General features: G+C 39.1%; 1 protein-coding gene across 1 annotated transcript in view; it reads left to right on the top strand.

Annotated features, from left to right (window-relative positions):
* The first annotated feature begins 6,819 nt into the window (after window positions 1-6,819).
* The window catches only part of PAK2 (p21 (RAC1) activated kinase 2), a 105,395-nt gene continuing 99,038 nt past the window's right edge, over window positions 6,820-13,176 (top strand). The window contains exon 1 of the mRNA XM_081085347.1: window positions 6,820-7,106. The gene's annotated coding sequence lies outside the window, so the exon portion shown is untranslated. The remainder of the gene's footprint in view (window positions 7,107-13,176) is intronic.

Raw genomic sequence — 13,176 nt, 5'->3', positions numbered from 1 at the left:
GACCTAATCATTTGTGATTAGAAGCATTCTTTTAGAATTGTCATTATTTTGTCTTTTGTCTTCATTTTTGGCTAAAATTATGTTTACTGGAGGAAATTTTGGATCATTCTCAACTAATTCCAAAATTGAGTGCTCTGTTGTGTAGACCTTTGATAATCTTCAAGCATCTAGTGCTAGTACAGGAAACTTAATTCTGTTACATTAATATTTATTTTGTGAGAAGTGATTTTTATCCTCATTTGGGTTGCAAAAGTGAGTACTTTATGTATTAGAGACAAATTGTTCTCATTCTGTGAGTAGAAACATTTCAATTTAAGCTAAAAATTGAGAAAATTATTATAAATAAGAATAAAATAATTTAGATGAATGAGTTTATTTAAATCTTAATTTTATGAGAATATTGAAGTCATCCAGAGTTTCAAAGAAAATATTAAAATAACTAAGAAAATATTAATATTAAAATTGATTATTCCTTAAAACATTTCCATTCTCCTTTTATATGTTATATTGCTTTAAAAAATATTTATATATAGCCCTAACCGGTTTGGCTCAGTGGCTAGAGCGTTGGCCTGCAGACTGAAAGGCCCAGGTTCAATTCTGGTCGAGGGCACGTACCTTGGTTGTGGCCACATCCCCAGTAAGGGGTGTGCAGGAGGCAGCTGATCGACGTTTCTCTCTCATCGATGTTTCTAGCTCTCTATCTCTCTCCCTTTCTCTCTGTAAGAATTCAATAAAATATATTTAAAAAAAAAAATATATATATATATATATACATATATATATGTTTTTATTGATTTCAGAGAGAGGAAAGAAGAGGGAGAGAGAGATAGAAACATCAGTGTTGAGAGAATCATCGATTGGCTGCTTTCTGCATGCCTCCTACTGGGGATTGAGCCTGCAGTCCCATGACTTTCTGGTTCATGGGTCGATGCTCAACCACTGGGCAACACCAGCCGGGCTATTTTGCTTTTTAATATATGAATTGTCAAAGGACTTGATGAAACTAAGTACTAAGATTTAGTTCTGATTTAATACTGAATTTGTCAGGAAGACAGTTCAGAAAGAATATATTTTATTAAGTTGCACATTTGCAAAAATATTTTTGTATCTTCAGGTGATTTTTTAAAAAAATAAGAGGTCTTGATTTAGAACCAAAAGGCTATATTAATAAATACAACTGTGCTAAAAAGAAGAAAGTCATACAGTATATTGTTTGTTAATAGTCTCAGCCTTCTGTACATACATATGTTACATTTCTACATTTTGAATACATCTCACATCAACTTCTGCATTAAGTTTGTGACAAATTTGTGCTGTTCTTAGTGTATGCAAGACACTTGACTTTACTGTTTTATTCTTGTGTGTAAAAAGTGCAATATGAACTTATATATAGTCTTTGCTATGTTAGATTTATAAACTGTTTGTTTTTTAAAAATATATATTTTTATTGATTTCAGACAGAGGAAGGGAGAGGGAGAGAGGGAAATATCCATGATGAGAGAAAATCATGGATTGGCTGCCTCCTGCACGCCCCCCGCTGGGCATCGAGCCCGCGACCTGGGCACGTGCCCTTGACCGGGAACCGAACCCGGGACCCTTCAGTCCGCAGGCTGACGCTGTATCCACTGAGCCAAGCCGGCTGGGGCTTATAAACTGTTTTAAAAAGAAACCAACTTCATCCTTTTGCCAAAGTGGTGGAGAATGTAATTGATAAATCATAAATCTGTAGTGAATAATGGTGTGAGTTAAAGCTTTCACCAGCCCTAGCCAGTATGCTCAGTAAGCTGTATACTAGTATTTTCGTTTGAGACATTAATTTAGTAATTTTATATTGGAGGTAATAAGGGTTTCAATTTTATTTAACTAGAATCTCTGCCCTACTGTAATTAAACATTCTATACCACATCTGTATTAAAAATAACATTGCTGATTTTTTTTTTGAAAAGTCTTGATTTATTGTTTTACTTTGGAAAAAAATTAGAAAATAAAGTAAGTGCCATAAGCTAATTAAAAAATAAAAGGGCAAGCATGCCCTTCCATTTATTTAGGGCAATTTTTTTAGAGCAAGCATGTTCCAAAACCAAAGCCACTAAAACCATGTTATGTTGGCATTGTTTGTTTTAAATAGATTAAAGGGATATGATATACAGTTTATATGCTATAACGGATTTCCTAAAACATTCTGTTTTTTTGCTTGTTTGTTTTTTGTTAATCCTCACCTGAGGACATTTTCCCCCCCATTGATTTTTTAGAGAGAGGAGTAGAGACCGAGAGAAACATCTCTGTGAGAGACACACATTGATTGGTTGCCTCCCACACTCACCCCTTCTAGGGCTGGGGGGACCTGCAACCAAGGTACGTGCCCTTGACAGGAATAGAACCTGTGACCCTTTGGTCTGAGGGTCGACATTCTAACAACTGAGTAAACCGGCCAGGGCAATAGCTTGGTGTTTTTATGGGAATAAATCTTCTATAATTTGACATGTATGGCTCGACTAGTCATAACATTTATTTTTGAAGATGTGTTTGAGAATTTAAATATTGAAAAAAGCAACCCAGTGCCATAAGGCAGAAATATTAGAAATCTTTAAAATGACTAAAATTTCCACCCCGTCTAAATTGTCGCTTAGAACATGTTTTAGCCATTTACTCATTTATATAGCTATTCAAAAGTATTAAAAAATGTGTATGTCAGTGAAGAACACTTGGATAGGACCATTCTTGCCTAATAAGTGGTTGCAGGTGACATTACTTTTTTTTTTTTTTTAATTGGAGGATAAATGCACGATATTCATGCAAGGGGCTCGGCCCTCGCACCTCGGCTTCTTCCGGGAGGTCATTCAGCTGTCCGGTCCAATTAGCATATTATGCTTTTATTATTATAGATTGATTTCAGAGAGACGAAGGGAGAAGGATAGAGGGACAGAAACATCAATGATGAGAACCACTGATCGGCTGCCTCCTGCATACTACCTGCTGAGGATCAAGCCCAAAACCCAGGCATGTGCCCTCACTGGGAATCAAACTGTGACCTCTTGATTCATGGGTCGACACACAACCACTGAGCCATACAGGCTGGGCCAGATGACATTACTTTTGATAGAACATTTCTGGTTTTGAACTCTGTATATTCTGTGGGTATTTTTAAAATGAATAAGCACTTTATTTTTAAAAATCAGTTTTGTAATTATGTATATCTTTTTTTTTTTTTAAGGACAAGAAAATGGGTACTATTCTCTTGGTTATTATGATCCAGTATTTGTTTTACTTTTGGGGTTTATTTTTCTTAAAGTATTATGCTATGTTCTTTTGGGTAAAAATAACAGACAGGAAACCTCAAGTACTAGTAAGGGGGTAACAGAGATTAGTGTGTGTGTGTGTGTGTGTGTGTGTGTGTGTGTGTTTCTCAGCCACTCTACCAGGAATTGAGATATTTTAGCTACTTCTCATGGAGGATGGTATATACATGGCTTGGGAATTGGAAAGATCTATTGTAGCTCTAATTATTTTAGAATATAATGAGTTTAAGGATTGATTATTCTAGTCAGATATTCTATTCATTTCAAGCTATTCACCTATATTTTGATAATTGATTCTGGTTTATATGGTATGGAGATAAAGAAATTAGAGTGAAATTACACCTATCTATATTATTCCCCATACTCACAAAGTATGCTTATTGAATGTAAGGGTTTTGGTAGGCTGAGAGACAATGAAATAATATGGAGTAAGTATGCCCTTCAGCATTGTCCTAATCGGTGATAGGAGCGTAGGTTTATCTATCTACCTGATTTTTTGCATTTCAGACCTTCTGGAATCAGTTTCTACCTGAAGTATATGTTTTTAAGGAGTTCCTTTTTCCCCCTTTTTTATTGAATTTATTGGGGTGACATTGGTTTCAGGTGTACAATTCTATAATACATCATATGTATTGTGTGTTCACCACCCCAAGTCAAGTCTCCTTCCATCACCATTTATCTCCTATACCCTCTTCTACCTCCTCATCCCCTTTTCCCTCTGGTAGTCAAGGAGTTCCTTTAGTACAGTGGTTCTCAACCTGTGGGTTGTGACCCCTTTGGCGGTCGAATGACCCTTTCACAGGGGTCGCCTAAGACCATCCTGCATATCAGATATTTACATAGCGATTCATAACAGTAGCAACTTTACAGTTATGAAGTAGCAACAAAAATAATTTTATGGTTGGGTCACAACATGAGGAACTGTATTTAAAGGGCCAGAAGGTTGAGAACCACTGCTTTAGTAGGTCTCTGTTTTGTAATATATCTTTTTTTGTTTGATGATATCTTTATTTTCCCTTTGCTCATATGGCTGATAATTTAGCTGGGTATACACTTCTAAATTTGGTTATTATCTCTTGGCACTTTGAAAATATTTTTTCATTGTCAACTGGCAACCCATCGTTATAGATCAGCCGTGGGCAAACTACGGCCCATGGGCCGGATCCAGCCCGTTTGAAATGAATAAAACTAAAAAAAAAAAAAAGACCATACCCTTTTATGTAATGATGTTTACTTTGAATTTATATTAGTTCACACAAACACTCCATCCATGCTTTTGTTCCGGCCCTCCGGTCCAGTTTAAGAACCCATTGTGGCCCTCGAGTCAAAAAGTTTGCCCACCCCTGTATAGATGTTTCTTTACAGGGCATATGTTTTCTTTCTGGTTGTTTTACCTTTGGTATTTTGCAGTTTCACTTTGATATGTTTTGAGAAGATTTATTTTACTTATCCTGATAAGTAAAAGAGAAGAAGGAAGAGAGAAACATCTATTTGTTGTTCCACTTATTCATGCATTCATCCTTGTATGTACTCTGACCAGGGATCGAATCCCCAACTGAGTACCTGGCCAAGGCCAATAATGGGATTGTTTTTAAGGCTATCTAATAGTAAATAGCCATATTGCTCTTTAATTCCTTTTTTGTACTCTCCATATCAATTGAGGTTTTTTTTCTCTACACTATAGATAAGCACAATCTGGCTACCTTTCTCCATTTCTACTGTTATTTTTCTTGTATCCATCATGATCACTGCCTCTCTAATTCATTTCTCTTCTATTCTTGCATCTCTGTACTCCATTCTCCACGTAGCAACCTAGTGATCTTACAGTGTAATCCAGATAACATCACTTCCCTGCTTAAATTTAATAGCTTCTTGGAAAAAAGTCCAAACTCTTTACCATGGCATTCAAGATCCTTCCTGACCTGAATATTGTTTACTCTAATGTTTTCATACTACACTACCCTACTTGCCCTAAGTTTCATCTAAACCAGGGGTGGGCAAACTTTTTGACTCGAGGGCCACAATGGGTTCTTAAACTGGACCAGAGGGCCGGAACAAAAGCATGGATGGAGTGTTTGTGTGAACTAATATAAATTCAAAGTAAACATCATTACATAAAAGGGTACGGTCTTTTTTTTTTTAGTTTTATTCATTTCAAACGGACCGGATCTGGCCCGCGGGCCGTAGTTTGCCCACGGCTGATGTAAACAGCCGTTTTGAACTGACCTTAGCAAGCCCCTTTCTTCCTCTTTCTACTTGGAATACTTTCTCCTGGGTGCTTCTCATGGCTCTCTCTGTTCTCAGCTTAAATGTCACCTCTTTAAAGATGCTTTCTTTGGTCAAGCTATCCAAAACAGTCTCCCCAGTTTTCCCTCATACCAGATATCACTATTTTAATTATTGTATTTTTTGTGAGTGCCACAAAGGCAAAGTGACTCGTACATTCTTATGTCCCTTATGCCTTAACCATTTCTGGTACATATTAGACACTCAAATATTTGTAGTAGTAGTGAATACATCGATAACTCCTCTAAAGATAAAAGTTGGAGGCCTTAATTTGTAAGTAGATGGGGCTTAATTTAGCAGCAAAATATCGTAGAGTTTGTAGGTAAAAAGTAAAAATGGATAGCCCAGCCGGTGTGGCTTAGTGGTTGAGCATGGACCTATGAACCAGAAGGTCATGGTTGAATTCCCCATCAGGGCATATGCCCTGGTTGTGGGCTCAATCCCCAGTAAGGGGCATGCAGGAGGCAGCTGATGGATGGTTCTTGATTCCCTCTCATCATTGATGTTTCTCTCTTTCCTTTCCTCTCTGAAATCAATTTGAAATATATATGTATATGTACATATATACACACACATACACACACACATACATACTAGAGGCTCGGTGCACGAGATTTGTGCACTCGGTGGGTCCCTCAGACTGACCTGTGCGCTCTCACAGTCCAGGAGCCCTCAGGTTTGGGGAGTGGGCCTAAGCCTTCAGTCGGACAGCCTTAGCGCTGCTGCGCTTGCCAGTGGTGGGCCCGGCTTCTGGGCTTCTGGTTGAGTGGGCTCCCTCTCTGGGAGCACACTGACCACCAAGGGCAGCTCCTGTGTTGAGCGTCTGCCCCTTGGTGGTCAGTGTGCGTCATAGCGACCGGTTGTTCCACCGTTCGGTCAATTTGCATATTACCCTTTTATTATATAGGAAGATAGGATTTTTTTTTAAAGTAAAATGGATAATGGATGAATTCCCAGAAACAAATGTCCTGGAGCCGATTCATATAAAAGACATCTGCCAGCATCTTTGGTTGACACTTAGCTGAGTGGAGACAATGTTGAATCAGATGAGGAACTGGCTGCCTCTCAATATGAAGCACATGCCCACACCCCAAAAAAGAGAGCAGCTGTACACACCAACTACAACTCCCAGCAGCTCCCGCCAGAGCCCGCCCATTGGAAGGCGGTGCCCAGCCCCTCCGTGGAGCTCCGGGAGGGGCGCTGTCCTCCCCGCCCCTCCCCGCTCCCCGCCGCCGCCCTCCCCCAGGGTTGTGGCCACGCGCAGCGGCGGCGGTTGTTCCGCTTCCCCTCCAGCCGGGGCCGTCGCCATTGCCGGAGCCTCCCTGCCCTCCCCTCCCGGCGCCCGTGGGGCTCCGCTGCCGCTCGGCCTAGCGGTAGGGCGGCTGCCTGCAGCGCGGCCCCTCTTCCCGTGCGCTCCCCCTGCGTCCCCTCCCCGCCGCCGCGCGCTGGCCCGGGGCGGCTCCGCAGGCGCCGGGAGCTCGGACGGAGGCGCCTCGCTGGGCGGGGACCTTTCCTCGCAGGGTAAGTGGGCAGACGGGCCGGGCGCGGGGCCGCCGCTCTCCTTCCTTCTTCCTTCTCCGCGGCCTGGCAGGCGCGGGCGGCCCGGGACCGCCGCCACCTGCGCGCCCGCAGCCGCGGCCCCCGGGGCGGTGGCTCATTGTCTGCTCCCTGGGGCGGCTGCTGCTCCGCTGTCGCCCCGAGTGGGGAGCTGGCCGCGCCGGCGGGGCTCCTCTTCCTGGACCCGGTCCTGCCCGGCCCGAGCGGCGCCGTGGGCTCTGCCCTGCCCGTCCCTCCTCGCCGTTCAGCCTCCTCGCCTCCGTTTCCTTTGCGGCGGGACCGGCGTCTCGGGGCTGATTCTTGGATTTTCCCCCTCTTTCCGAGCCCCAGCGCCCCCGGCCACTGCGCTGCTCACCCCAGCTTTATTGCTCAGGCACATTGTCCCGCGTCCCTGACACTTTTAAACTCAAATCTGATCGCTTCCACATTTCGCATTCGTAAAAACGTATAGTTTCCGAGGGTTTGAGGGCCTCCGCTTAAAGAGCAGAACTTTCGGGTCGTCTTGTGATTTTTTTTTTTGTTTGATCTTCAGCCAGGAGGTGATTATTTGCTGCTTTAGGTAATTTAGGTGAAGATGGGCTTTTAACCATGTTTGGCTATCTTTAAAACACACACACACACACTCACTCACACACACACACACACACACACTCCGCTCCCACAGATTCCTCGGTGGACTTAACCTTTTGACTAATTCTTTAAACATAAAGTTCATTCAGTAACTGAAGTGTGAAAAACCATTGTCGGCTGCTGTTTTATTCTTCTTGTACCCTAAATTTTGTGGGAATACTCTTGGTGTGACCGTGATTTTGTTTCCTCCATAGATAACGCCAACTCCCATTGACATAATTATCTCAGTACTCCTTTACAAGTGACCTATAGTTTTCTTTTTTTAATCTCTGTAAAAAAGACATTAAATTGGTTAGACCTAAAATTAGACTACAACGAGCTGTGTTTTGGATCAAGGTTGTGCACGTCACGTTTTTTCCCCTGTTCTGTTCAACTCTTCCGCTCTTATAGGTAGGCAGGATATTGAAATGTGCAAGAATTCAAGAATTTGCTCTGGGGTGTTTTTTGTTGTTCTTGTTGTTTTTTGGTAGAGTTTATCCAAAAGAATAACATTAAATGAAGTTAGATTGGGATGAAAGCAGTGAATAGTAATTTTTAAGCAGGTTAGAACTTGTCAACTTTGCCAGATGCTCTGTGGCATTTGTAAAACATACTCACTTCTATGTGTTTTATTTAGATGTGAAAAAAATTTACATGAAAAGTTTTGCTCACGTTCTCCTATTTAGGGTATTGATTTAAGGCAGTTTTTGCATCCTTGGTTTTAAAATCTGATTTACAAAGAACACTGATTTACATTGTGAAAAGTGAACCTCAAAATTTTTTTGACCTGTAATATACATTAAACCCACTTTCAGGTTTTGGTGAAAGACATTCACCTTAATTCAGTGAATTTTACGTTTTCACTAAATAGTCATTGTTACTGATGGCTTAGTACTGAGTTTCAATACTGCCATAATTTGGTAGTGTCAGTTGCCCTCAACTTAAGGGGTGGTCTTGTTGGCCTCCCGCCCTAAAGGGTTAAGGTATAGAATGTTGGAGTGTAAAACTTAGTCTGTGATGTCAGCTTCTCTGCTGGTTCCTTCTATAAGCAGGTACTTTTACTGAGAAAGAGCTCCTAGGTGTTCCACTTCCTTTGGGGCCTTGATTCATGGTTTACCAGTTATACACAGAGTTATTCTTCGGGACTTTGTGACATTTAATACCAAATTTATAAAGTTGCAGTAAGTTTGAAGTTGGAGAATATCTACTCAACAAATGAATAGGGGTTTCTATGTTTCTCTGATGTTTCTGATAGGCCGGTTTCCAAGTAGACATGGTTGACAGTGGTGTATATTTCTTTTTCAATTATAAGAGAAAACTTAGAACTTGCTCAGGTAGCTAAGGATAAACTTTCAGTTTTACTTTTTAAAAAAGAGAGCTTGTTCAAATAGCTGAGGATAAAATAAGTAGCTACTGTTAAATCCTTCCTATGTTTAATCTGTTGATATTGATTATTCTAATATTCAAGTATAAGGTTTCTTTTGGCTTTCTAAGTGTTATGCTTCTGATGAAATTTGAAACTGCGCCTTGTTTAAGGCTTCAGAGTTCTGATCAACTTGTTTTCAAAAGCCTAATTTCAGTGAGAGGGCTAACTAAGTTCAGACTAATAAGAGGGAAGTTGTTAAGTTACTTACACATCTGAGTTGTCCCTTGTATCCTTCTTGCACCTTGGTAAGAAGCAGAGAAGGAAAAAATAGCTCCTATTGCCTTGAAGAAACACTGATTGTTTTCTTCTGTGTTCGGAATTGAGTTTCACTACTTCTTCATTTCAGGATCACTAACCTGGTTAACAGTAGACAATCTGAACACTCATGCGAGATTTGAGTTCTAGCTTATTGTCTCTGAGGTGCATTTGTACTTACTCCGTATATCTCAGGTGGTTAGGAGCTGGAGACCCAGGTTTGAATCCTGGCTTTTCTACTTGATCCTGGCCAAGATATGCATTGTTTTCAAGACCTGATTTTTTTTTTTTCATCTGTATACTGGGAATAATAACAGTATCATACAAATTTCATAGGGCTATTTAGAGCAATGCAGGTAAAGTACTTAGCAGATGCAGTGCTTAAGTGCTTAGTAAATGTTAGTTAATATTCCATTCTAAAATAGGTTTTTACATTTAATTGCTTCTACAGCAAATGTTCTACTCCCAAACTTAGATTTAAGACTTTTGTGAAAGAGGTTGGAATCCCAGGACCAAGTTTCTGAGATCATAACTGTTAAATTAAAAATCATTTTTCAGGAAAAAAATTAGTTTCACCACTGAAATAAAATACAGGTGTTTTTTGCCCTGACCGATTTGGCTTGGTGGATAGAGCATTGGCCTGCTGACTGAAGGGTCCCAGATTCGATTCCAGTCAAGGGCATGTACCTTGGTTGCGGGCACATCCCCAGTAGTGGGTGTGCAGGAGGTAGCTGATCGATGTTTCTCATCATCGATGTTTCTAACTCTATCCCTCTCCATTCCTCCCTGTAAAAAAATCATTAACAACATATATATATATATATATATATATATATATTTTTTTTTTTTTTTTTTTTAAAGAATACAGGTGTTTTTTTAAAAAAAATACAGGCTTCTCGGATTTAAAAATATGCATATTTCTCATAGAAAATTTGAAAGTAGTGAAAATTACTAAGGAACAGGACAAAAATCACTCTATTCTCAGCCCTCAAGGATAGCTATCATGACAGGCTAGTGTTGTTTTTTTTCCCTTATTTTAAAATTAAATTCCAGAAGAGGGATGTGCTTATTATAAAAGGTTCAAGTAAATTATTTAGAGTAAAAAGTGAAGATTAGTTTTTCCTCACTTTCTAGTCCCATTCCTTGGAGGTACTCACTGTTAATAATTTTGTTTTACTTATGCAATTAGAAATAAGTACCATTTGTATAGTTTTTACCTTAGTTTTTTTAAATTAAAAAATCGATTATTATATATTATTTTCCTTGTCAATACTTATAGTTGTATCTCATCATTCAACAGACATGAGGTATTATTCCATTACATAGTTCTCTTTTAATTACTCATGGTTATTTATGTTTCAGTTATGAGCAACTAAAACTGAAGACCTAATGAACTCCTTATATCTTTGTGCACATGCATATGTGTGCAAGTATTTTCATAAAAAGAATTCTTAAATGTACACTTCAAGTTTCAGTAGATGCCAAATTCACTTACTAAAAGGCCAAGCCAATGCATACCTTCTTATCTAATTGTATACGCTCTTTATACATAATAGATATTAATCCTTTGCCTTCTGTTTAAGATCTTCCCCATTTTACCTTTTTCAAAAAAACATTATTCGTCTTGGCTGGTTCGCTCAGTGGATAGAGCACTGGCCTGCGGACTGTAGGCTCCCGGATTCCATTCCGGTCAAGGACACATGCCCGGGTTGCAGGCTCAATCCCCAGTAGGGGGTATGCAGGAGGCAGCCAATCAATGATTCTCATCATTGATGTTTCTATCTCTCTCCCTCCAAAAATCAATAAAAATACATACAGAACATTCTTCTATATTGTCTTGTACTTTAAAAAATATATTTTTATTGATTTCAGAAGGGAAGGGAGTGGGAGAGAGAGATAGAAGCATCAATGATGATGGAGAATCATTAATCAACTGCCTCCTGCACACCCCACACTGAGGATCGAGCCCGCAACCTGGGCATGTGCCCTTGACAGGAATTGAACCCGGAACCCTTCAGTCTGCAAGCCAGTGCTCTATCCACTGAGCCAAACCAGCTAGGGCTTGTCTTGTACTTTTAATAATTGTTGTATTTTCATTGTAATCCTTCTGGATTTTTTTTTTTTGCTCGTGGTGAGGGCATATAAGAGAGTTTTAAAAATATAAAATAGCTTGGCTACTGAAATAAAATACAGATATAAAAATGTCTTTAGGAATTTGATGTTGGTGTGAAAGTTGCATATAGGGATTCAGAAAATAATATAATGGTTTTATTGTAAGCATCACATCTGAAAAGAAAAAAAGTGCCCCTTTTGACCTCTCTCTTGTCACCTACTTAATTCGATTTACATGCATATGTATGCAAATCTCAGCCTTTGTGTATAGCAAGCATGTCAAACTCCAGCCTGTGGGCTGCTTGGGGCCACAAAGAATATTTTTGTGACCCAGCCAATATAATGGTATGTAAGAAACGTTTTAATAAAAATTTCGTAACTTAATTTTTACAACATCCTGTTATACATAATTATTAATAACGGACTACAACATTTGCTAAGGACTGATTACTATAATCATATTGCATTTATTTCTCTTACGCGCCTTACGCGCAGGTGCACCATTTCTATCCACTAATACTAGCAGCGAATATTTTAGCAGACAATTGCAACGTCATTAGCCTTGACTGACTTGTTTAGTATGCGCAACAGGAAATATTTCGGTTTCGGAGAACAAGAAAAATAGGTTTATTTGTGTTATGCTTATTAATTTGTGCAGTTATTCAGTGTCTGGTAAGTTAATGTTCAAGAAAAACTTAAACCTTGTTTATTTGATCCATATTAGCCTTTCAGTTTGACATGCTTGGTGTATAACTTTATTTGTGAGTCTTTCCTGATCTCCATTATGGTTTGGATATTCTTACTGTTCTTATATATTTATCTTAACATGTTAACCTCTAACCTTCATTTCCAGTGCGCTGAAAACATGAGTTATTTGGGTACTTTTAATCCGTATTAATATCTTTCCGATCAAGCTATTACATTTGGTAATATTGTTTCATGTAACTGTTTAATAGGTTCGGGAACGATAGGTTTTATTTTGCATTTATTTATTTTTTAAATATATCTTTATTGATTTCAGAGAGGAAGGTAGAAGGGAGAGAGAGATAGAAACATCAATGATGAGAGAGAATCATTGATTGTCTGTCTCCTGCATGTCCCTGCAACCTGGGCATGTGTCCTTGACCGGAATCCATCCTGAGACCCAGTCCTCTGTGCACTGAGCCAAACCAGCTAGGGCTGCATTTATTTCTTAAGAGCAAAGGGTATTTTAAAATAATCTTAGTTTTTAAAAATTAATTCCTATTCCTTTTAATTTTGAGATTATTTAGTAATCCATAGGCTTGTGAATGAAGCAAAATTGTTATATAATAAACACATGAGTAATAGATATGGGGAAAAGCATTTAGATAAAATTTCAGGTACTCTAAAGAGCAAATTATTAATAAGAACTTACATTGACAGATATAATAGTGGAAATATAGCCAGATGTTCGATAACGTATCTCTGTTGTAAATTTTTTCTGAACTTTTTTTTCACCTTCCTAATTAAATATTTGAAAAGAAACAAAGTAAAAAAAGAACAACACACCGAAAAACTCATTTCTTTACCTATGGGTAACTACTGTTGGTATTTTGGTATGTTATCTGCTAGTTCTTTCTTCTTTATATATATGTGTGTACATAGTTTACT

This window comes from Myotis nattereri (genome assembly GCF_964212035.1).
Source record: "Myotis nattereri genome assembly, chromosome: 3".
Classification (NCBI taxonomy): Eukaryota; Metazoa; Chordata; class Mammalia; order Chiroptera; family Vespertilionidae; genus Myotis; species Myotis nattereri.
The sequence above is the reverse complement of the archived record's forward strand: the minus strand, read 5'-3'. Positions and strand labels throughout refer to the sequence as shown.